The 26,738-nt window shown below is 37.2% G+C and overlaps 1 long non-coding RNA gene across 1 annotated transcript in view; it reads right to left on the bottom strand.

Moving 5' to 3' along the window:
• Nucleotides 1-6,283: 6,283 nt before the first annotated feature.
• The window catches only part of LOC141571586 (uncharacterized), a 121,378-nt gene continuing 100,923 nt past the window's right edge, over nucleotides 6,284-26,738 (bottom strand). The window contains exon 4 of the long non-coding RNA XR_016019858.1: nucleotides 6,284-7,998. This is a non-coding gene — a long non-coding RNA (uncharacterized LOC141571586). The remainder of the gene's footprint in view (nucleotides 7,999-26,738) is intronic.

Below are 26,738 nucleotides of genomic sequence, written 5' to 3'. Positions count from 1 at the left end.
AGATGTAAAAATCCTAAACAAAATTCTAGCAAATCGAATACAACAATGCATTAAAAAGATTATTCATCACGACCAGTGGGGTTCATCCCTGGGGCACAAGGATGGTTCAACATCCGCAAATCCATCAATGTGATACATCACATAAACAAAATAAAGGACAAAAATCATATGATTATATCAATTGATGAAGAAAACCCATTTGACAAGACACAACATCCATTTATGATTAAAACACTTAATAAAATAGGTATAGAAGGAAAATACCTTAACATAATAAAGGCCATATATGACAAGCCCTCAGCCAATCTCATAATTAATGGTGAAAACTGAAGCCCTTTGCTCTACGTTCAGGAACACAACAGGGCTGTCCCCTATCACCTCTGCTTTTCAACATAGTGTTGGAAGTCCTTGCCAGAGCAATCAGGCAAGAGAAAGAAATAAAAGGCATGCAAATTGGGAATGAAGAAGTTAAATTGTCACTCTTTGTAGATGATGTGATGCTATATATATAAAACCCTAAAGACTCCACCAAAAAGCTATTAGAAACAATCAATGAATACAGTAAAGTTGCCGGCTACAAAATCAACGTACAAAAGTCCATTGCATTCCTATATATTAACAATGAAATCTCAGAAAAATAAATACTAAAAACAATTCCTTTTGCAATTGCAGCAAAAAGAATAAAATACCTAGGAATAAACTTAACCAAGGATGTGAAAGACCTATATGCTGAAAACTATAAGACATTTTTAAAAGAAATTGAAGAAGACACAAAGAAATGGAAAGACATTCCATGCTCATGGATTGGAAGAATCAACATAGTTAAAATGGCCATATTACCCAAAGCAAGATACAGATTTAATGCAATCCCCATCAAAATCCCAATGGCATTTTTTAAAGAAATAGAACAAAAAATCATCAGATTTGTTTGGAACCACAGAAGACGCCAAATAGCCAAAGCAATCTTAAGAAAAAAGAACAATACTGGAGGTATCACACTCCCTGACTTTAGCTTGTACTACAGGGCTACAATAATCAAAACAGCATGGTATTGGCAGAAAAACAGACACATAGACCAATGGAATAGAATTGAGAACCCAGAAATAAAACCACATAAATATGGACAGATAATTTTTGACAAAGAAGCAAAAAACATACAATGGAGAAAAGACAGCCTCTTCAATAAATGGTGCTGGGAGAATTGGATAGCCACATGCAAAAGAATGAAACTGGACTGCTATCTGTCACCATGTACCAAAATTAATTCAAAATGGATCAAAGACTTAAGCATAAGACCTGACACAATAAACTGCATAGAAGAAAACATAGTTACTAAACTCATGGACCTTGAGTTCAAAGAGCATTTTACGAATTTGACTCCAAAGGCAATGGAAGCAAAAGCTAAAATAAACGAATGGGACTATATGAAACTTAAAAGCTTCTGCACAGCTAAAGAAACCATCGACAAAATAAAGAGGCAACCAACTGAATGGGAGAAGATTTTTGCAAAAAGTGCCTCCGATAAGGGGCTAATATCCAAAATATACAAGGAACTCATGCAACTGAACAACAAAAAATCAAACAACCCAATTGAAAAATGGGCAGACGACGTGAAGAGACATTTCTCCAAAGAGGACATACAAATGGCAGATAGACATATGAAAAAATGCTCAACATCACTAATCATCATAGAAATGCAAAGCAAAACCTCAATGAGATATCACCTCACCCCAGTCAGAATGGCTATCATCAACAAGACAAATAGTAACAAGTGTTGGAGAGGCTGTGGAGAAAAAGAAACCCTCATACACTGTTGGTGGGAATGCAGACTGGTGCAGCCGTTATGGAAGGCAGTGTGGAGGTTCCTCAAAAAATTACGAATAGAATTGCCATATGACCCAGCAATCCCTCTCCTGGGTATCTACCAAAAAAATCTGAAAACATTTATACATAAAGACACGTGCGCTCCAATGTTCACTGCAGCTTTGTTTACGGTGGCCAAGACATGGAAACAACCAAAATGTCCTTCGATAGATGAATGGATAAAGAAGTTGTGGTATATATACACAATGGAATACTATTCGGCGGTAAGAAAAGATGATATAGGAACATTTGTGACAACATGGATAGATCTTGAGAGTATGATGCTAAGCGAAATAAGTCACACAGAAAAAGTAGAGAACCATATGATTTCACTGATATGTCTTATATAAACCAAAAACAACAAAAGAACAAGACAAACAAATGAGAAACAGAAACTCATAGACACAGACAATAGTTTAGTGGTTACCAGAGGGTAAGGGGGGTGGGGGGTGGGAGATGAGGGTATGGGGGATCAAATATATGGTGATGGAAGGAGAACTGACTCTGGGTGGTGAACACACAATGGGATTTATAGATGATGTAATACAGAATTGTACACCTGAAATCTATGTAATTTTACTAACAACTGTCACCCCAGTAAATTAAAACAAAAATGTAAACCTGATCAAGCCATTCCTTTATTAAAACCATTTTATGGTTTCCCAGTACTAAGTATTAAATCCAAAATTCTTCTTTGTATTTCCTGAACAAACAAGCTCTTTTTTGCTTCTAGATATTATATATGCCATAAATGCTGTTTCTTCCAGACTGTGCATAGCTAACTCTTACTCATCTTTCAGGTATGAGTTTAATGACTATTTTCTTAAGGAAATGTCTCCTTATTAAGTTAGAGATAGATGTCGTATTTACTTTCATTCCAATTTGTGCTTCTCAACTATAGGACTTGTCACCATAGAAATTAAACCCTATTTGGGTGATTATCTAGTAGGGCGACCCTACCTAAATAATGTAAACTCCATAAGGGTAGAGACTGGGTATAATTTGTTCATTAAAGTATTCTCATGGCAAGCAGAGGGGAATGGTAGGTGCTCAATAACATCTGATAGATGCATAAACTGAGTTTTATATAATTCTGGCTTTAAGACCTCTACTGACTTACTGTTCTGTTTATAGACATATATGAATTTAATTGTGCTTAAATACTTATGTTTTAATTATAAGTATTTAATGAGATAATTATTTAATTGTGAGATATGTATACTTCCAAAGGATTTTTTTTTTCTATTCCCTATGCTGTACTTTACATCCCTGTGACTGTTTTGCAACTGCCAATTTGTGCTTCTTAATCCATTTCCTTTCATGATTTCGTTTATCTTGTAACTACCTAGGAGTGAAATGATGTATGTTGAACTTTTTAAGAAATTGTATTCCCAAGTGGTTGCACCATTTTACATTCCCAACAGCACTGTATGAGAATTCCTAGTTCTTTGAAATTCTCACCAACACTTGGCCAGACATTTTAATTTTAGCCATTCTACATGGTGTGTAATAGTATTTCATTGTGGTTTTAACCAAAGGATTTAATTATAAAAAGGGATATATTACTATAAACTAACAGAATTTCTGGATCTTTCTAGAAAGTTTATTTTAGGGACAGAATTTCATTGTTTTTGAAGACTACTGGACAAGCGATCATTATATATTTTTAAAAAGAAGAAAGAAAGTCAAAAATTGACTAATTCAGTAAAATTGGTATATTGCCCATCAAAGTTCAAAACATATTAAAATAATATGGCTCACTTTTATGAGATATTTTCTAAATTGAATGAAACTTAATTCCAAACCTAGAGCTGTGAGATTAAATAAGACAAGAAGTTAAAGCGTGACACTCCAAAAATTTCCTCTAGTAAAATTCTAATATAAGCACATGAAGGCCAGTCAGTGCCCAGGAGGTCCTTTTAAAATACATATGGGGATAGAATGATTAACATGGAATGAGAGAATACGAGGAAAACCCCTGTCGAAAAAGAAAACTACTTATGAGGATCTGAATTCTGAGATAGTCCAAATTCTCAAGGCTTCTGATCTATTGACATAAAAATATTGGGCAGACAGAAATGAGAGGAAGAAGTAATTAGAGCATATGTTTCAACCTTGGTACTATTGACATTTTATACAGGATAACTCTTCTTGTAGGGGGTTGTCCTGCGCATTGTAGGATATTTAGCAGCATCCCTGATCTCTACCCGATGGGTATTAATAGTACTCCCCGACGCCGAAAAAGTTACACTCAAAAATGTCTCTAGACACTGAGAAATGTCCCCTGGAGAGAAAAAAAGTTGGCAATGAATTAGAGAAAGTCAAAAGGATTTGTCAGGTCTAAAAAGTAGCGAAGGACACAGTTTTTCTATCATTCATTGGTCTACTGACGCATACCTTCACTCAGTCATTGGACAAGACACAGGACTAGACGTGGCATTCCAAAGATGAGTATAGCGCTGATTCTGTTAAGAGCTGAAAATATACTGAGAGACAGAGGCCATTGTCTTAGAATATATCATGGATTTGCAGTTATGTGAGATATGCAGTTATGTAGGTTTTAATGCCTAAAGAAAATTATGCAGGAAAGGTCCTAACCTTGCTTGAAATGCACAGTAGTACACCTGGTTATGGTGGACACAGGGAATTAGCAATCAGCATGCAATTCAGCTTTCAAAAGCATCCTCCTGACCTGCTGATCGGTGGAGAGCAAAAATGATTTTTTCCCCAAAGTCCCTTGCTGCCAGGTTTCCTGGTGCAGATTGGCTCAGTCCTGTAGTCCTTTGCATGAGCTTGAACACACAAATGAGGAAAAACCCATCTTCCTGCTGCTTGCTACTGGCACAGTCCTAGAGACTCTGGGTTCCCCCCACCCCCAAATGTTCTAGTGTCCATCTCAAGCTCTGTGGAGGTCTACAGGTAGGTGCAGGGGGGATAGTGTTGGCTTCCCGACCCCTGAATGGCAGCTATGGCAGTGTGTTCTTGAACTCAGTAGGTCATTGGGGCCCCCTAATTCCAGTTTGCTACTCTGAGAGAGCCAGGAGCATTCCTGGCAGGTCAGGTAGCCTTACTACTCCGGAACTTATTCGGAAAGATTCAGCCATAAGCCTCTAGCACTCTGATGAATACGTATGGGACTGATTCCTCGAATTACATCTCACTTTGCTTAAAATATTTAGAATGAGTTTTGGTTTTTTGTTTGTTTGTTTGCTTGTTTTTGTTTTGCAAATTGAGGTCTGCAACTCTATACAACAAACTGTACAAGCTCACCAAATCTATCACACACTCTGATCACACACCCCCAGTACAGAAACAGAACACAGATTCTTCAGTTAAGCACCAACTGAAGCATTTGGCTTCTATTTAGGGGCCAAGCTGCATGAAAATGTGTTGCTTTTGTTTGTGGGCTGTTGAATTGATGCAAGTAAAAATGTAAGACTGTACTATAAGTGCACTGCCAGAGATAAGCAATATGGGAATTGTACAATACGGAGACGGTGCAATATAGGTGTAACATGCAGACAGTATGTAGTCAGGGAAGATTTTCTAGAGAAGTCATATCTGAGCTGGGTCTTAAAGTATGAGCAGAAGTGTGCCAGAAAAATTGCATTTGAGGGTTGGAAAAAGGGCAGCGTAGACCAAGCAGAGGATGTGCATTAGGTATAAAAAGTCGAGAAAGCATAGCATGTTTACGGAGCTAGAAATTGTTCAGGGTAGCTGGATTGTCCAACAAGAGTCAGGAGTGTTGAGAGATCAGTTGGAAAGCAGAGACAAGATCATGAAGTAGGGGGAGGAAAATAACTTCCATATTTTCTTGAGTCTAAGAGGCCACTGATAATAAGATAGACTATTTTCTAAGAGTTTTCAAGGGAAATAAATGGAAACACTATACTAAATGTACTCGTTTCCTTTAAAACTAACTAAACTCTATTTTTTTTCAATACCTAAATCAGAATTTGCATCTAAACCTTTTTGACACTATTAGCCTATGAGAGTCTTGGGGGTCTAGAGATTCTTCTAAATCACTTCCAGTTGTTTGGCAGTTGGTTATATTTAGCTTTCCACCCATGCCTGTGGTCTTGACTTTTTTTAAGATTGACCATAAATTTTAAGCCATATCAAATTATATTAGGATTTCCTCCTCTACATTTCCAATTTGGTTAAACTCAGAGTTTTGTTTTTTCCATTATTAAATTACATATTACTATAAGGCAAATGACTTCTAAAATTAGCCAGAATCTTTTGAAAGGTTGATATTCCGTAACTAAATAACAGTCCCTGTGAAAACAAATGAACCACACTGACTTCTACTTTGAAAAGCCTGTGATCTGTTCCAAGAGATTTGGCAAGTTCAACACCCTTTAATTCCACAGCCTGGTTTACATGACAAACAGTCTTCCATGTACAGAATTTATTTTCATTTCAAGGCTGCATCATACGAGTAAAGACATCTTTTTGTAGACATCCTAAGCAAAGAATTAGGGATCCAAATTAAAGGTTAAATCCAACCACTTGTTTTCAATGCCAAAAAAGCTCAACTGAGAGACAATAGAATAAAGAGATATCATGACGCATCGCTTAGTTCACACATGCTCAAGAAATGACAAGGGTCACGACTCTACAACTCTCTCCGCTGCCTGGAAACTTGTAAGACATTTCGACTATAAGAGTTTTCCTGTCTTAAGAAGTGGTGAAAGGTAATAGGAAAACAAACAAACAAAAAATGTATCTCAGGCAAACTTGGACCTAGAACAAGGTTCAGTGTGGGTCCCCTGCACACAACAGGAAAACGTCTCTTTTCTCCTTCAGGCCAGGAGATAATGGGGTGTGGGCAAGGCTGAGCAAGGGAGATGATTTTCAATGAGAAGTGAGAGTGGAAAAAGAGGAAAATAAAATAGAAGTCTTTTAATTGGTAGATGGAATGATTTTATTGAAAGAAAAAAAGGAAAGGAAGGGAGGGAAGGAGGGAGAGAGGGAGGGAGGAAAGGACAGAGGGAAGGAGGGAGGGAGTGAGGGAGGGAGGAAGGGAGAGAGGGAGGAAGGAAGGGAGGGAAGAAGAGAGAAAAGAGAAAAAACCCAGAAGGCAGATGACACTACCACATAGCAGAACACTCAAATATGCAAATAATCTGTGGTTCCTTTAATCTCTAAGACATGCCTACTCTTCCTTTTGAACTACGATCCCGCTAGGTAGTGGCATCAATTTATACTTGTTGATTTATACTATTTTGATTTTTCTAGTTCATACTGTCTCCATTTATTGTAAATGTTTAATCTACCAGAATTTCATTTCCCTATCCAACTGCTTTAAAATTCTCCTTTGGATGACTTGGTTTTATGTCTCTCAGATTTCTGCTTTCTCCCCTTCTCATACTAAAGTGATATCTAGAACACAGAATATGGGGAGGTAAGGGGCTCACGTAATCTCCTATAGCAGGGGCAGAAAGGTCCTCTGATCTTCGCTCTACCCTCTGCCTCTGCCTCTGCCTCCACTGCAAGATCCTTTATCCACCACTTGACCACATGCCCTTCTGACATTTGTGGTTTATGTTGGGACATGATGTGACTCATAGGCTGGTCTGTACTATGCTAAGGATTCAATATCCTTCCCTGGCTGATGCAGTCCCATCTTTTCCCTCTCTAGTCTTACAGATCACACACAGAGAGAGATCTGGCTCTGTCTACCCTGTAGCCTTTGTCATAAGCCACTTCACTCCCTTCTTCATAGTGACACCCCTCCGACACACTTGTAAGCTCTCTAGCCAGCCTCTCAGGGGATTCTGGGGTCTCCTTCAAGGGAATAAGAAAATATCTAGATCCCAGCCATAAGTAAGGAATTGAGAGTGATTTGAAAAAATTAAATTCTGGAAATTCTTCAGCCCCTCCCTCCCCCAACTTTGCTGAGCTTTTCAGTGTATTTTGATGCAGTCATTCAGAGTTTGGTACAGACAGTCTGTAAGGCATCTCCTTCCTCAGTTCCACATGAGAAGAAAAGTCCCAGATAGTTGATGTTTCCTCACCTTGTCTAACACACCAGACCTCTGTTGTCCAAGCCAAAGTTTGGAGAGAAATGATGGGAACCCAACGCCTGCAAGTCTCTCTGCATTTCCAGCCTTCCTTCCTCCTTTTCACAACCTGTTGAACCCAGTAAAATCTTTTTATTTTTCAATTACAGTGGACATTCAATATTATTTTACATTGGTTTCAGGTGTACAGCATAGTGGTTAGACATTTACATAATTTATAAAGTGACCCCTCCCCTCTGATAACTCTAGTACCCACCTGACACCATACAGTACAATATTACTGTATTGTATTACAGTTATTACAATATTACTGACTGTATTCCTTATGCTGTACTTTACATCCCCATGACTATATTGCAACTGCCAATTTGTACTTCCTAATCCCTTCACCTTTTTCACCCTGTCCCCCAACCCCCTCCCATCTTGCAAACATCAGTTTGCTCTCTATGTCTATGAGCTTGTTTCTGTTTTGATTGTTCATTTATTTTGTTTTTCAGATTCCACATATAAGCAAAATCATATGGTATTTGTCTTTCTCTGTCTGACTTATTTCACTTGGCGTAATACCCTCCATGTCCATCCATGTTGTTCTTAGTGGCAAGACTTCATTCTTTTTGTAGTTGAGTAATACTTCGTTGTATATAGGTACCACTTCTTTATCCAATCGTCTACTGATGGGCACTTAGATTGCTCCCATATCTTGGCTATTGTAAATAATGCTGTAATGAACATATGGGTGCATATAGGAGGTCGGACAATTAAGTTTGCAAACTCATCCTAGAAAAAGTGCTATATACCTCTTGGCTCGATATCACTATAGTTACCTTTGAAGTGCTCCCCTTGGGAAGCTATGCCCCAATGCCAGCACCTAGTCCACCCTTCAAAGCGATTTTGGAACTCTTTTTCTGGAATGGCAATTAGAGCTGTCGTCGCATTACCCTTGATGTCCAGAATGTCATCAAAATGTCTTCCTTTCAACATTTCCTTTATTTTCAGGTAAAGAAAGAAGTCATTGGGACCAGATCAGGTGAGTAGGGAGGGTGTTCCAATACAGTTATTTGTTTACTGGCTCCCTCACAGACAGTGTCGTGTGAGCTGTATGATGTGAGAACCATGAATTGTTGGCAAAAAGTTCAGGTCATCAAACTTTTTCACACAGCCTTTTCAGCACTTCCAAAAACTTGGTTAACTGCTTGTCCAGTTGGTACAAATTCATAATGAATAATCCTCCTGATATCAAAAAAAGGTTAGCAACATCACTGCAACAAGTTCGCAAACTTAATTGTCCAACCTCGTATCTTTTCAAATTAGTGGTTTAGAATTCTTCAGATAAATACTAGAAATGGAATTGCTGGGTAATAAGGTAATTCTATTTTTAATTTTTGAGGAACCTCATACTGTTTTCCATAGTGGCTGCACCAACTTGCAATCCCACCAACAATTCATGAGGGTTCCCTTTTCTCTACATTCGAGCCAACACCTGTTTGTTGATTTATTGATGGTAGCCATTTTGAAAGGTGTGAGGTGATATCTTATTGTGGTTTTAATTTTCCCAGTAAAAGCTTTTCATGTCCTCTGAATCATATCTTTGTAGTAGTTAGGAGAACACTAGTTACTGTAACAAAGATATCTAGCAATATTTATGACAACATAACAAAAAGTTTACTTCTCACTCATATTGTCACAGTCCCATGCATGTGTTCCTATCAGATGCCTTTTTATGTGGTCATACAGTGACAAAGTTTCTTCCATCACATATTTCTGATCTTCTCTTAGCTCTTGAGAGAGCCTACATATAAGGTTGCTAGGAAACATATAAGGTTGTGGCACTGATACAGATCCCTTCCACTCATGTTCCATTGGCCAGAACTCAGTTACATGGCTATAACTGAATTCCAGGTAGGCTGAGAACTATAATCTAGATGTGCATCCAGTAGGAACAGTAAACTGGGAGAGTAAGTTTCATGGTGTAGGTCGGAGGCAGAGGGAAATCTTTTTACACTATGGGAGAGACACTAAATTCTGAGTCCTATAGGCTCAGTTTTTCATATACTGAAGGAATTTTTATAATCCTTTTGTACAAGGCTGATCTTATAATATATTGTCTTGTTTAAAGGCTTATTTTCAATTTTAGAAGCTGATAGTCACCCTTTTACTTTGCACTTTTGATGTAATGCATGTAATCCCACACATTAAGCATCCCTTGAAGGGATATTTCCAAGTACACCAAATTGCAAAAGATTAAAGCATATTAATACTTTGAAAATAGTCCCTTTTACATAAACTTATTATAGCACTGAATGTATTTCTGAGACTTCCAAAGATGTCCAAGGAAACGGAAAAATTGAACTTATGCCTGAAGGAGGCCAGCAATTTGCTCTCACAGACGACATAATAAATTGAAGTCCAGAGGCTGAAATCTCTAGCTCCTAGGCTACATAGCTCAGTGCTAATCAAACCTATCTTCCTTGTCTACCAACCATTGGCCTCAGCAAGACCACTCTAACCTTTAACTTCAGAGTGGTCCTTGTAGGACTTCTTAAGATTTCAGATTGTATCTCAAAGGCTGTGTGAAGGTAGCATAAGTAGATTTGCATTTTTGAGAATATTGGAGACTAGAGGCAGGGGGTCCTGTACAGAGTTTATGATAGTGATTCACACAAGAAAATATGAGGGTCAGAATTCTACAAATGCAGAAGGATCTGAATTAGAACATCAACTGGATGTAAGGATGGGGGAGAAGACCGTAAAGATTGCCAGATTTCTAACCTGGAAGAGTAGGAGAATGGTTCTAACATTCTTTAAGACACCAGAGGAGAAAATTGGGAGTGGGGAAAATAATGAGCTCAGTCATATATTTTCCGAGTTTGAAATTGGGGTACATCAAAGAGGAGATGTTCATTGGGCATCTTGATATGTAGAAATGGAACTCAGAGAGGGGTCTAGTTTAGTGGAATAGCTTTGAGAATCTTTGGAACATTAATGGTAGTTAATGTCATGAGAGTGGATGCGCTCATCCCCTCCCAAAATTTTGTAAAATGAAAAGAGAAGATGAATGAAAAGGGACCTAACGAACACCAACATTTAAAGAATATGCAGAGAAAAAGGAGCAAAGACTGAAAAGAAACATCAGAGAAGTAAGGCAATAGAGGGGGAAAAGAAAGAAGAATCAAATGTCATTTTATCAAGTAAGATAGCTACTTCGATTAAAAAATGTTTAAAAAATAAAAATAAATAAATAAAAAACAAACAGGATATGGGCTCTACATTGTGTCCCCAATTCTGAAATGTTGGGCACCTTGAGCTAGTTCCATTCAGCATTTCTATTCCACAAACCTGACCTAAGTTTTCAGACTCACTCTTCCACGGATGCTGAAAACTGGGGGAAAGAGGGAAATTCATTTATACTGTGTAGTTGGACAGAGGTTGGATTTGATTAAAGGCTTTGACAAGGATGGGCAATAACACTCCTGCTGGAGAGTCACCTGGCAAGGATTAGACTCCAATGGGAAAGGCAACTAGCAGAGTCCCTAGGTGACAGGGACACAGACTCCACTCTCAGGAAGCCCTTGGACACTTGACGACTTCTCACAGTGGTCCAGCTCTAAATCAGCCTTCATTCCTGGCTGGATTAGCCTTCTCAGATGCAGCCATCTTCTTCTCATCCTCACACCCTCCCGGCTTATTTCCTCAGTCTCTCTCTACCTTCAATACAGGTTTTTCCTTTGGGGAGTCATGGGAAGGAGGTCTTGCTTTCATTTGTGACAATTCCCCCAAGGTACCTTAGGGTTTTTTAGACCAAAAACAGGAAGACACTTTTGGTTTCTCTTTCCCACCTTGTCACATTCTTCTAATGTGGCAATGAGTTCAAAGATCCTAACTGCTTGAATTAGGGGTGAAAGGGCATGTCACAGGAAAAGGAAAATGTTCTATCAGTGGGCAAATACCACTTACTATATAAAATATTAGGCTGACATTAAAAAAAAAAAAGCTAACACTATGGTCTGAATGTTTGTGTTCCCCCCAAAAACTGACATGCCAGAATCCTAATGTAAGTGGTGTTAGAATGTGGTGGTGCTGGAAGGTGGGGACTTTGGGACTGCTTAGGACATGCAGGTGGAGTTCTCGTAAATGGGATTAGTGCTCGCAAACAAAAGATCACACAGAGCTCCCTATCCCTTTCCACCACATGAGGATACGTGAGAAGTCTGGGACCATGGAGGGTTCTCACCCATCCATGTGGCCCCCTGAGGGACTTCCAGCTTCCAGAATTCTGAGCAGTAAATTTCTGCTGTTTATTAGCTACCCAGACTAAGACAGCTGGACAGTATTAAAAAGATGACTCTTGGGCATAGTGTACTAAGACCAGTCCTTGTCTAAAAAGATGAAACAGTAATGGCCAACAGACAGGTGTACAACAGGCCCTCTCTTCCTGCATTTATATTGCAGTTGATTTTTCCAGGGCCTAAATCCCCATTTACTCCAAAAATAATTTGCTACTTTGAGTTGGACACTGACTCTTTCTGAGCTTCATACCATTTAGAATGCAGATTTGTAAGATAATCAAGAGTCAGGTCATAGATATAAATGTTTTATCAGCCAGTATTGACCAGTTTCAGATCACTAGTTCCAACAATGTGGCTGGTGGTTAGTCCACTGCACCTTTCCCCAGCCTCAGGTTCAGGTAGGACCATTAGCCAAGCCATAGGCACACAGTTTTAAAAAGTGAAAGTAGTACCTACCACCAGTATCTCCAGATCTGACCTCTTTCCTCGCCATATCCCAGAGTCAGAGTTCTTATGAGGAGAGATTGGACAGTGATCCAATTTCTTACATATCACTATCTGCATATCTTTAAAATCTTGCCTTCCTACTTTAATCACAGGGTCTTGACCAATATTTTTTTTTTCCATAGCACTCCTTTATATTTCAAAACAATCAGAAATAATGTTTTTTATCACAGTGAAAATATTAAAAAATACAGAAATGGGGGGATACATACTTTCTAATATAATTATCTTAATTAGAAGCACCTTTGGTGTAATGATTAAGAACATTTACTCTGGAGCCAGGATGCTGGCCCTAAAATCACAAGGTCACTATGTGACCTTGGGCAGATCCTCTCTGTGCCTCAATTTCCTCATTTGAAAAATTCAGACATAATCCCTGCCTCATACTACTTTTAAAATATTAAAACTCATGTTCACTTCAGCAGCACATATATTAAAATACTAAAACTCTTTTTACACTGGTTGCCACATATGAAGCACTCAGTCATCTATTGAGTATCACTTTACATTCTTCAACTACAAGCACATTTTCAGCTTGTTACCTTAACTGTTTATCTTACCATTTTCTTTAATGCCCATCACTATGCCACAGATAAAAATTAGTCATTGAGAATGACGAAAATGCAAATGATAAGAATGAAATCAGGTCAAAAGAGAGAACTCAGAGTTTTGGTCAAGAGCGTCTTGGACACCTTGGAAAAATATTATTGGAGACCCTGACCTTGACAAGTTACCAGAGAAAAAAATTCAATGTTTGTGAAGAAAAGCACCAGCTCTTAATAACCAATTTGACTCACATTGTAATCAGTTCAAATATTAGTGTATAATATAGTTTGTCCTAAGAACATTAATTTCAGTGACTGCAGTAAGATACAATTTGTCATAATATAAGACATATTATGTTAATATATTTTCATACTAAGACAGGACATTTAACAAATTAATCCAACTAATTCAGTAAGAAATTCATTACAATAACAAAGAAAGGAATTAGTATTAGTCTGGTATCATCAAAATCTTTTTTTTTTTTTCAAGTTTTTTGATAGTGTCAGCTGGGAGCAAAAATGGACTAAACAATTGAGTCCAAGGTTAGAGATTATGGTCAGGGTGCTATTTTAATGGAATTTTTTATTATAAATGAAAAAGAATATAGGTTTTTTAACACAGAGGAATAACCACTCCAACATTTAGGCCCAAAAGGCTAAAAAGAAATATTTTTAATATTAACCTAACATGGTGACCTCATTATGCCTTAGCCAGTGTAATCCTTAGCCATTAGCTGAGATATAGATTTTTTGTACATGAGGGCATTGTTCTCTCTGTGAAAGAAATGCCTGTAGAAACATTTCAAATAATTTATAATAAAAGCTTTCTGGTAAGTCTGTGGGGTAGTGGTGAGAATGTGGAGGGAGAGCAAATGCTATTTTTAAAGACTTTAAAATGACTTTTTTATACTGAGTAGAGTATAAAATAACCTGACTTGAGCTTGGAATTTCAAGGACTTCTTGTTGAAACAGTCCTGACTTCTCTCTTGAAGAATCCTGTATTTAAATAAAAAGATCAAGGAAGCTGTTGGGTGGGGTACTATGATAAGCAGCAATATAGCTGTATGTGTGTATGTGTAAGCGTGTGCATGTGTGTATGTGTAAGTATGTATACATGTATGTGTGTCTGTGGGTGCACGTGTATGTACCTGCTGCTGGGAGCCGTCTCGATCCACCCTTCACAACTCAGACATGTTTTGTCAGCTGCAAGGGAGACTGGGTGCAGACTGCTCAGAGCTCCGGTCTCTAGCAATTGCCCTCAGGGAAAGGGCAACGGCTAAGTCAAGTTTCCTTGGGGGTGGGGGAGCAGTCCACATCCCTGGGGTGGGGGAGCAGTCCACATCCCTGGGGTGGGCGAGCAGTGAACATCCAATTACCAATCAGTGTGGTCGTAAGAAGTCTAGGCCTCTTTGCTTCGGCTCAGAACAACCCGAAAGGACCATCCCAGTTCCAGAGCTCCATGTGATATTAGCTGAAGCCTTTGTGGCGTCTGCATTGCTTCCCTCCCTCACTCACAGTGGTTGTTCTGGAGCGCATGCCCCAGTAAACTTCCCGAACACAAATCTCCATCTCACAGTCGGTTCCCCAGGGAACCCAAGCTAAGACATTAAGGATTTATTATTTAGCATTACTTTTAGCAAAGGGTTGGTTTAATGATTTATAAATGTTAAAGGGAGTTGGAGGTGAGATGAATTCCTGAATTTAGCCAGAGTATGTGCTGATACAGAACCAGTAAAGAACTAAGATGGTGATTTGTTATAATATTTCGCTAGACTGATATCGTGTGTGTTTTATTTCCGTGAAGATTCCCATACAATTGCCTAAATCACCTGTGAAAAGGGGGGTGGGCCTTCAGTCCAGATGTGCCCAATGCTCCTCTAACCACCTTCCTATTACCACCTCTGCCTTTCAAAGATAGTAGTAGTGTTGGTGTCACGTGATCCTTTGAAATTAGAAGGGTTTAAATCAAGACCAGGCAGATAACAATATAAGGAAGGACTGTGGAGATGACAGAATAGTGTATCTTTCCAATTCAGTAATGGATAATATGTAGTCCTTTAGAATAGCAGTGGGAGACAGAGATGTTGAGAAAGATATAATCAGGGCATGTCAACCATTGAGTCTCCACTGAAAGAAGAAACAACTTAGAGATCAAAGCAGGTAGGTAGTTGACACCAAAGAGATCTAGAAGGAACACAGTCATGGAACTGAGGTTCAGAGCTAAGGTTTCAATATGATGCACGTGGGAAGGGCCTGGGCTCATGTTTGGTGGGAGATTAAGTATCTAAAAAGGAGCCATCATTTGACTCTCTCCATATTCTTCAATATTTTGGTTTCCTACTACTTCCTCAGCATATTTTCATCATAGCAATAATACTGACACTTTATATTTTTTTGGAGAATATTCTTATAAGAAGAAACCATCTTCCACTGCTGCAGATCCAGCTCCTCAGAGCCTAGAACCTGGGCATAGTTTGGCAGCCTGGACTCCAAAAAGGCAGAGCCTGGTTGCCAAAACTTAGGCAGAAATATAAATAACAAGATTGAACAGATCCTTGGTCAAGTTCTTTTGTCTAAAAAAAGGATTGATTGGTTGATTTTAGAGCCTTGGGTCGGGTTGAATCCACAGCTGAGGATCAGAAAACCCTAGCTACTGAGAGAAGAAGCATGTGAGGAGAGCAAGCCAGGAAAATTATTGTAATAGAACAGGGGCAAGACCTGGGATGGTCAAGCAATTGTCAAATATTAAGGGGAAAGTGGCTATTTGGAGAAAAGGGAGAAAATCACTATTGCAGAAGAACTTTGATAAACTTTCTGGGAAAAAAAGAAACTGTAAGTACAGAAAATATGGTAATGTATACATTCCACTTATTGCTTGTGAAAGATAACTTGGCCCACCAGCATACAGAGAAGACATAGCCTCGTCTCGTAATGTGAACCCCTGTGGGCTCTCCCTAAAGTGTTAGCGTATATTCTCTACATGTATTCTCCAGCCTAAAGAGAATTAAGCTCATTAGTTTTTTCTCCAGTGGTTGTGATAAAACCAAAAATCCTATTGTGTCTAATAAATACTGGTCTAAATATATCTAAAGAGATTAACTCAGAAGATGATGATAGTAACTCATGTGTGTTTTATACTTGATAAAACTTGATCACACATGATCTCACTTGAAGAATGTCATGTACTATTGTAATTATTTTATAGATGTAAAAATTGAAGCTGCAAATAATATTCTAAGGCACATCTTGATGGAGGTATCAGAGTCAAGACAGAAACTGGGGTATCTGGATTCCTAAATTAATTCTCACCATATCATTCCATAGAACCCCTCTATATGTATAACACTTAGACAGTCAGGCCCCTTTGAATACTCAGTAAATGTTAATTAAAGGAACATTCTGTGATTAGCATTGTTTGCGTGTGACATGACATTTTCTGCCACCTAGTGGTTTTCTCAACCTAAGCATGTGAAGTCACCTTTTGGGGTTCAGGTTCCAATTGTAAAATAAAGAGTTTAGAATGGACATTTTTAAAGATTTTTTTTTCTGGGTATAAAATCTAACAGTTTCCTTCTCAGTAAATGATGCACAAGTGTTCACCATTTGGTAGCCTGTAGAGGTGTGTGTGTGTGTGTGTGTGTGTGTGTGTGTGTGTGTGTGCGCGCGCGCGCTATGTTAGCAAAATATTTTCCATATGATTACATCCAAAGGGTTGAAATTGATGTTCATTAAGGGGTATCTTATGGTTTAAAACTTGCCTGTACTTCTTGCATTCATAGGGTTTTTTCCCTTCCTTTGAATCTTCTCATGTATACTTAGGGGTATACCTACTTAATTAATGGTGTTCTAGTCCTAGTTAACTGAAAAGTAACTTATATGACTCTATTAGTTATCAATCATTCACTGATACTGATACCAATTGTGAGGCAGAGTTTAAGGAAACATTAAAGTATGTCTAGATTTGCATTTACAAGTCTAGTTGTGTCATAAATGTAATTACTATTCATAATTACAATTTTGTATATACATATTTGAAATATAAAACACTTGGTTCATGTGATTTTACACTCTACAGCTTTCTTCTGCATACACCTCATACACCTACAGAGATTTTTGTCCAATATTTATGTGACCTTTGAGTTGTCCCCACTTATTTTATTTATTTATTTATTTATTTATTTATTTATTTATTTATTTATTGCCTAGGCTATTGAATGGCTCTGACTGTCCTAAATTCTTTCTCTGGTATGTTACAAATACAGCCCACAAACTTTAGAAATATGCCTACTACCCAAAAGATCCAGCTTGATGTTTTACAAAACCTATAAATGGAAACTAATACAAGTGACCTCAGTTATGTGAAATATGTCAAATTCCAAAGTAATCAGTTCTATATACAGACTAGACCATTTGTCTTTTTGAGGAAAGCAGAGGTACATTGGGAGTCATCTGCCTGGATCTCCCTACCTGTAACAGAGTATCCTGTTTGGCAATCATGAAACCTTAGCTTTGGAAGAGATTTCAGAATACTGCCAAAAATACGGCTTAGGCCACACTAGGTTGTTTCAGTTTACTTGTTGCTCTTTGTTTCTTTTGATGAAAGTTTGTTCATCCTAACAAAACACCTAATACAGTCAAGGATAAAAATGTTTAATGTAAGGGGATGGTCCTAAAACTATGATGGACTGAGCTCCTGTTTAACGAGGAATTAAGATTTCCTTTCAGTTTACTAATTACTGAGTATGTGAGGTTGTACCACTCAAACTGATTTTTATGTCACTGTGTTTTCATATGCTTTATGAGTCTTGATGTACACACATTTGTTTTGAATCAGCAGGTTGTTGTCTCCTTTTGACTTGCTTTTTTCCAGCTATCATCTAGCATCTTTTTATCTTATTTTCACAGATTCTTAGATCCAACATTTTTTAATTCTAAAGTCTTGGATATTTAAAAGAAATTTTTCACTAAGAATAATACATTATTATTCTTAGTGAAATTTTTCTTTTATAATTCTTTCATAATTATTTTTTAATTATTTACTTTATCTGAGAGCTTGCTCATGAATTACTGGCGTCCTACTTTAATTTGTGCTAATTGTTGTCTCATAATCTAATTTTATTTTCCTTCTATACAGCTGTTTCTTCTATTGACTTTTTCCTATAGTTTCTCTAATTAATAAATAATGTCTAAAATTTGGAACAGAAAAAAACTAAGTGAAAGAAAGATCAGGACCATATATAGTCTGCTGTGAAAAATTAAATAACCACATAGCCTTCTTTAGAATAATTATACTGTAAAGTAATAGTCTGTCAACACAAAGAATAAAAATAGTCAATTTCTAAGTCCAAATGATAATTTTCCTAGGACTCATATTATAAGGGCTTAAAATACAAAAGTATTTTAATTTCTTTCTGGAAACTAAAATTAGTATATAATTTAATCGCTCATTTATAGGCATTTGAACAAATCTAAAAGCTCCAGAAATAATGAGACAGAAATAGATGGCTTTTATAGTGTCACAAAGACAGAATTATTTTACTGCTTTATTTAGTCACTACTGAAATGAGTTTCTCTATTATATCATAAACTAGGCCAAGACACCTTTATTGTACATATATGAATGAGTTGCCATCTTAAATTAATTCTCCTACAAAGAATACCTCTGAAGTTTGTGGGAAATCCTTGAAGAATCAAAATATTTTATAAATATAGAACAACTCACTAGAGATTTCATCCCTCAAGCAAAATAGAAGTTACAGAAATTTGCCACAGAAGGATTTTTTTTCTGACTAAAACATTTCAAGAGACATTTTTCATTGGAGAAATCATGGTATTAGAAGTTACTGCATTTATTTAAAAATAGGTAATAGATATAACTGAGATATTTATTTAGAAGAAAATGTCCTATCCTTATAATTCTGGAAAATGAACTGAGAGATGCTGCTAGGCAAATGAACTTTTTAAGAGTTTACATGATTGTAAGAGGAAAATAAATACTCCCAACTGTTCTGGAAATATGGTTCTCAAAATATTGTCCCATAATTTCTGTTTCTTGTCTGTGTAAGAGTCCACCAACTAGAACAAGACATGATTGAAGCCAAATTAAGCCTTTGATTAAGATCCCTTGGAAATCGGAACAAAGGGGCTACTGAAGTTAATAATTCCATGTACAATCCCATCTCACCATTTTCATCCTCTGGATCTCACCCCATTTACTCTGGTTAGTTGGTAATTCCCCGGATACCCGTATATGTATACATGCAACTCAACCCCCACTGTCTGGGAGATAATCGCCTTTCAGACCACCAAGGTCTAATCCCTGATAATCAGAATAGATGGACCTAAATTTTACTTCCAGAAGTTATTTTGACAGAACCATGGATTGCAAGCTTTTGTGGCATATGCATAGAATAAACATAAAATTTATCACCACACCAGGCTATTTGTGAGGGAGTAAAGGGAGTATAGTCACTGTATTAATTAACTATGGCTGCTGCAACAAATTACTACAAACGTAGTGACTGAAAACAACACAAATATACTATCTTACAGTTCGGGAGGTCTCAAGTCCAAAATTGGTCTCACTGGGCTAAATTCAAGGCATTTCCAGGGTTGGCGCTTTGTAGACTCTCTGAGGGCAGAATCTGTTCCCTGGCCTTTTTTATCTTCTAAAAGCTGCTGTATTCCTTGACACCTTGTCCCTTCTTACATTACTCCAATCTCACGCTTTATCATCACATCTCCTGCTTTTAACTCTGGCAGTCCTGCCTTGCTCACAGAAGTCCTCTTGTGATTACATTGAGCGATCCAGATAATCTCTCCATCTCCAGATCCTTAATGTAATCACATTGTTCAAGTTTCTTTTACCATGTAAGGTAACAAATTCTCAGGTTCTGGGGATTAGGACAGAGACATCTTTGAGGGACATTATTCACAGTTACCATAGGTCAGAAGGTATAAATTGGGACTAGCCCGACAAAACCGGGACAGTGGATCACCCTGCTTAATGAGATATCAGAGTAGAACAGACAGCACTGGCCATCTATTGCCACCTTCCCTCTTTGTTCTTGCAATTGCCATTGCCAAATCCTTCCTGGTATGCTCTCCCTTTTTCCACCTGCAATCCCATCTCTTCTGTTTCAAATCATTCCAGTTATTGAAGGCCCATTCTGAAAGCCAACTCTGCCATGAAAACTGCCCAGCTCAGAGTAATCTCTCCCTTCCCTGCTGCCTTTTCAGCATGGATTTATGCCATTCCTATTGCACATGTTGCCATTGACCCCATTTAATATAAACATATTTATGAATGTGTCTTTTCTCCCCTACTAGAAGTAAGGTCTTGATGGCAGTGACCATAGTTTAGGCCAAAACATAGCTGCAAGCATTTAACAAGTGTAACGGAAATATGTCCTCAGCCATATCCAGGCCTAGGTCAGTTAGTGCAGCCCCTCCAAGCCAAATTCCCATCAGCTTATCCAGGTGGCCAACTAAGTGTATGAGATACTTGACACACAGGACAATGGAGGAATGCTTTCTACAATCTGAAGAGAACATTTCACCAAAAACTTTCTTCAGACTGGGTTAAATCCTACATTTTGATGGAACTGGGTCTACTAGCCAACGTGATTTTTATGAGTAGGGTGCTATCAGCCATATCTGCTTATCCTGGTTATTCATTGCAGAAACAAACAAACAAGCAAAAAAGCACTTTTGATAGTATTTATTTATAAACTAAGTGCTTTCAGATGTTCATGAACAATCAATAGTTATTAGAGCTGGGTTTTGTTGTTTTGCGTTTTAATGTCAGAAGATGATAACACTCAGATTTTTTTTAAAATCAAGGGTAAAGATACAAGCTGCTAGAATTCCACTTAGTTATTTCGCTATGTGTAATATGTGTAATAATAGAGATAACAAATGGAATCCACAAAAAGTTATGGTAATTTGGCAGACCCTAATCAATGAAATTTATATACTGAAATAACCAAAAATAGCCCTTGGTACATTCGCTTCACCATATACCCCTACAGCACAGATGCCCAATACTTTTAGTCAGATTTTAGTGCATCAGAAACTGAGAGAACAATAAATATTGCAGAATGACTTATTAGGAAAAGACTCTGGATTTCATTTAGACCACTATCTTTCTTTCCATTATTAGTCATTCCTAGGCTCATTCACAACCCAGAGAAAGAAAGGCCAAAAATAGCCACCAAACCAAGCCTATTGTGAAGCAGCTGTCTTTGGTGCTTGAAGGCAAGCAGACAGTTGGAAGTCCAAATGCAGAGAGTAAACAGAGGCTATAGTGAAACAGCAATCATGCTAATCATTAATTTGTCAGCAAATGTGCTGCACTTGTATTTTCAAAGCATTGTATCATCATTAATTAATGAATGAACCCGATTACTATTGCAGCGCCATATAAAATTGTGTGCAAGATTTGAAAACAAATAAATTGTTTCATTAAGAGCATATTTAAAAAGTGAAAGGTTTCTTTATTTTCTGTTCTTGTTGGATTTTTAGTTTATTTGTTTCCCACTAAACAGGCTATGCCATGTTCGCTATCACTTTTCTGTCTTAACTTATACTATTCCTTCTACGAGGAGCATTCATCCCCAGATAACTCCTGTCCATCTATTAGATATCAGCTTAAACATCATTTTCTCCTAGAGACAGTTAGTTCCCTAGGACTCCCGTATCCCCCTTCATAGAGCCTTTCACCTTCTGTTCAATTGCCCATTTAATTGCCTGAAACTCATGCTGGACTGTTGGCTCTATGATGGCAGAGGTCTCATATGTCTTGTTCACTTAGCACAGTTCCCTAGCCCAGTGATTGGCACGTGGTAGTCACCCAAAAACTGTTGCTTACACGAATAAAAGAATCTCCCATGAGAGAGAGCTAAAAAGAGGCTAACATGAGTTCCCACTCTGTAAGAATAATCCACTCAGTTTTCTAGATGCTTTGTCTCATTTAATGCTCAGTATGTTCCTTTGAGGTAGGTACCAAGTAGGAAAGTGAAGTGACAGAGAATAAGACATTTGCCCATGATCGTACTGCCAGTATGTGGTGAAACTGAGATAAATCACAGGTTTCCTGACTCCAAACCTCCATACCTCCAAAAGTAGTGAAGAAGAAAATAGTTGGCCCCTGAAATCTAGGAACTTGTCTGACACTCACAGCTAGGTTTCCGTGCCATCACAAATGGACTAAACTCAGCGGGCAGGCCATGCTTTCCTCCTCTTGCACATAAACTATCTCACAGAACATCAACATCAGACAAGGCCACTCTGAGGCCATAACAGAGTGAGACAAAACAAGGCCATTTCATTATGTCTTCTAAGCACAGACCAAAATATGGTCGCTGGGAAAAAATCAGAATTCCAAACAGCCCCCTGTCTTGGATAACATGAGTTTCTGGTGCTTCCTTGCCAATTACAGTTTTATCTTTTCTGTCTCCGCATGTAAGATTTATTGAGATATCCAATCATAGAATCGCCCTCACTTCCTGATAGCATACCTCTAGAGTGAATCTCTGCTTTCTTGACGCTCCTCAAAATCACCCAGCCAAAGTCCAATCTTATAATAAGCCTTTTTAACATCCTCTTACTGAAATGTGCCCCTGTTCCCATGATGTGTGTTTGTTTCTCCCTTGACGCAATGAGTAATAAACCCAGCTTGTTCAACTACAGGTTTATTCCCAGTGCTCTCTGGTTGAAGGGCATTTACAATGAGTTATACAAGACCGTCCATTGGGCTGGAGAAAGAAAATGCTAGAACTTTCATTGATAAATTTTTGTTTAAAAGTAAAAGAAAAAGAAAAATAATCCCAATCAATATTTAACATGGTATATAAACATAGCTCTCTTCTTTCATCTTTCCCTTGTGAGATGGCCACGTGCCAAATAAGGTCCATAAAATAACTAGAGGGTCACAAAAGGGCGAATACTATATGATTCCCCTTATATAATATAACCAGAGTAGTCACAATCACGGAAACAGAAAGTAAAATGGTAATTGCTAGGGGCTGCAGGAGGAAAAAATGGGGAGTCTTTGGTTGATGGGGTAGAAAACTTCAGTTTTGCAAGAAGACTTCTAGAGATCTGCTATGCAATAATGTAAATGTAGTCAACACCACTAAATTACACACTTAAAATGATTACTACAGTAAATTTTATATCGTGTGCTTTTTTTTTTTTTTTTTGACCACAATTGAAATAAAGCTAGAGAGATGAGTATGAGTTTACCCAGAGGATTTGAAATGGCAGCCAGTGTCTTTCTCCTTCTGGATACTACAAAATACTACTGTGAGTTGCATTCAGCTAATTGAATTCAGGATTATATTAGCTTAAATAAAATACGTATAATACTTTATAATGATATAGCGCATATCCAAGGAAATCTTTGTCCTAAACATAGCAGTGGTTCTTAATAATGGCTGCATATGAGAATGACCTGGGATGTTTTTGAAAAATTCTACCACCTGAGGTCCACCCCATATCAATTAAATAAGAATCTCCAGGAGTGGAACCTAGAAACCACTTTTTTGTTTATTTCTGTTTTATTTGTTTTTTAATGCTCCAAGTGATTCTACTATGTAGCCAAGGGTTGCGAGCCATTGAAAATAGTTTTTCCCTAGTTCTCTCATGATAAAGCACTTGGCAGTTCTTAACTTAAGGACATGTTATACATTGTTCTACAACTGACAAGCGTTCCCAATTTCCTGACCTCTTCTGTCATGAAAAATTGCTATGAAGAGTAAGTTACCAGAGTTTTAAAAAATACATAAATGTTATCTTTCATTTTGTGGGAAAAGTAACGCTTTAATAATGAGTGAAATAATCACTGCTTTTCAAAAGAAACTTGTGCTACAGATAAGGCATGCTGAAAATGTGTAGTTGGAGATGTTTCCATTCTTTTGTTTCTGAAGAAGTGATGTCATGATAGCTGTACAATCAAAAATGTGAAAACAAAATTTCCTATCCTATTTACAAAGAGTTCTAGTAAATTAGGGGCCCACTGTTAAAAATATAAAAATCTTCATATTAATTTGTGAGAATTGGTTACCATGGAGATGGTAATTTACAAATTTCGATTAAAACTTAGTGGATAAAATTTAAAAATTCTTGTCACAATTAAAATTTTTAGCCAATGATGCTTGTTTTGTTTTTTTTTTTCATTTTCATCTGCATATTTTGGTGAGGTTTTTTTTTCCAAGGAAGACAGGATTAAAACAAAATACAGAACCAAAATTTTGAATTGCTATATAAGAAAATACTGGAATTCTTTTCCAAAAATAAGAAGGCATATTTAATATAATAATTGTATTCCTCCTATTAAACATATCAATATACCATCAAAAGTAAAAATAATTATATTTAAATATTATTTAATATATTTCCTAAGTCTATTTTTGAATGTTCTTTATAACACATAGTACATTATTTATGTAATTTATAAATATATAAATAAGCATATATTGAAGCTGCACTCAAAAATGTTGGGATCGGTAAGTGTACAGTAAAAAAAAGTTAGAGAACACAGCACTGCACTGTAAGTCCTCCTCCCCAAGAGTTTAGTATTCCTAAACCATTCTAATACTTTCACAATATTAGCTATTATTTCCAGCAAATGAGGTTAAGTGTTATTTATACTGCTTAAGACTCTAAGTGTGTTGGAAGCAAGATTATATATTATATAATTTATAATTACATATTATATATTTTGTGATATAATAAAATTCAAAGCTGGTGCTTGAGAAACATGTGAGTTGGGTATCAATAAGCCAACTGGAATCTTAAAATGGAATCTTAAAATGGTAGGAAAACTGTATATGTAGATGAAGAATAATCGGTGAGTACAACCAGAGATGTGGCAACAGTGCTCTGAGCACTGAGGTTGCAGGCAGAAGCCCCAGAAGGCCCTTTTGAAACAAATCAGATGGCTCTCCAGTTTCTCCACTTAGTTTTTCATCTGATTCTTACATTCGGATTCCGTTTAAGAATTCTTTTGAAAAACACATTCGACTGCCTCAAAAAAAAAAAAAAAAGGATGAACATGACTGGACAAAGCAATCTTATGATATTGTCTAAACCTGCTATCAGTAGATGAGAAATTGGATTGTGAAAGGAAGTCAAAGGAATGCAAAGGACCTGTTTCTTGATGAAATGCCCACACAGGGGACACACCGAGTAGGAGGCTTGGAGAGTAACAAAAACGGGCTACACGATAGAATTCGAATTGCTGTATTGTTCTAAGAGATGGAAAGAGGCTGAGAAGTTTGAGAATGTGGAGCACTGATCACAAAGAGAACAGATAAGAAAAAGGAAGGAGAAGCAACTTTTCTTGTAGGTAAAAGAGTAAATGCTATGCACACAGTTTTGTTTTCCAAAGCGAAGTAATGATTTTTACTTTGAATGTTTTTCATCTTAGCTTATTCTCTCACTTTTCTATTTTATTAATTTATTTTTAACTATAAAAGTAATGTAGTTTCAAAGAGATGGGGTAATTTTTAAAAATTATATAATAATTATTATAGGAGTATTAGCATGTTTATGTTGGTAAGTTTGTTTTTTAAATTCAGTGTAATCTTAGTGAGTTTATTATTGTATGTTCTCCTTTATACTCTGCACATTACATGCAGAATAATGCAACTATTTAACTTAATCTTGTTGACAGAATCAAAATTAGCCTAAACATTGTTAAAAGTTAAAAGTCTGGTGTAAAGTCTGGTACTCTCAAGTTATACACATGTAAAGAAATGAAAAAACTATTGAAACGAGTATTTGCTTAGTGCACAATAATTTGAAAAACTGAAAAATAAAGAGCCTTACTTCTTTGTTACAAAAACTTATCAAGATGAGCTTGAAGGGTGCTTGCCTTCTTTTCATCGCATTAACTTATGATATGAAGCACACGTTGTTTCCGTGCTTTGGTGAACTGTGATCCTCATTTCTAAGTTTGGATCAGCTTCCAACATTTTATCCTTTGCACTTTTAATGTCATCAAATATTTCCAAAAGTTCCCTTAATGTGAAGTTTTTTGCCAGTATCACTTCCTCTGGGACATCTTTATTCTTTTTATCACAGCCAAGTGCCTCATATATGTCTACAAGTTCTCCTTCATTATTTTCCTCCTGCACTTCTAGACTCTTGAACATTCGCGTGCTCAGCTATTTCTTCTATAACTTCATTTATATTTTATTTCAAATTTCACTTCTATTGTTACCACTTTTTATTGTTTTGCTGCATGTTCATTTTTCTTGGCCAATTCCCTCTTTTGACTACCCGTTTTTGTAAAAATTGTCATGTGGGTTTCTCACTGGGAGACGAGGATACACAACTCTGTACTTTGCTGTATGGGCATAAACTGAATAGTAGATGCAAAGTGACCGGTCATCAGCAGTCTTTGAAAGCAGTGATGTGACTGGTCACTGATCACAATGTGCCTCTCTTATGTAGGAAGTGATTTACTGCCTGAAGAGACTGACAGCAAAGTTTGTGCTTTGTGTAATTAG

The sequence above is a fragment of the Rhinolophus sinicus genome, chromosome 17, assembly GCF_057876585.1.
Source record: "Rhinolophus sinicus isolate RSI-liver-muscle chromosome 17, RSI-T2T, whole genome shotgun sequence".
In the NCBI taxonomy this organism is placed as follows: Eukaryota; Metazoa; Chordata; class Mammalia; order Chiroptera; family Rhinolophidae; genus Rhinolophus; species Rhinolophus sinicus.
The sequence above is the reverse complement of the archived record's forward strand: the minus strand, read 5'-3'. Positions and strand labels throughout refer to the sequence as shown.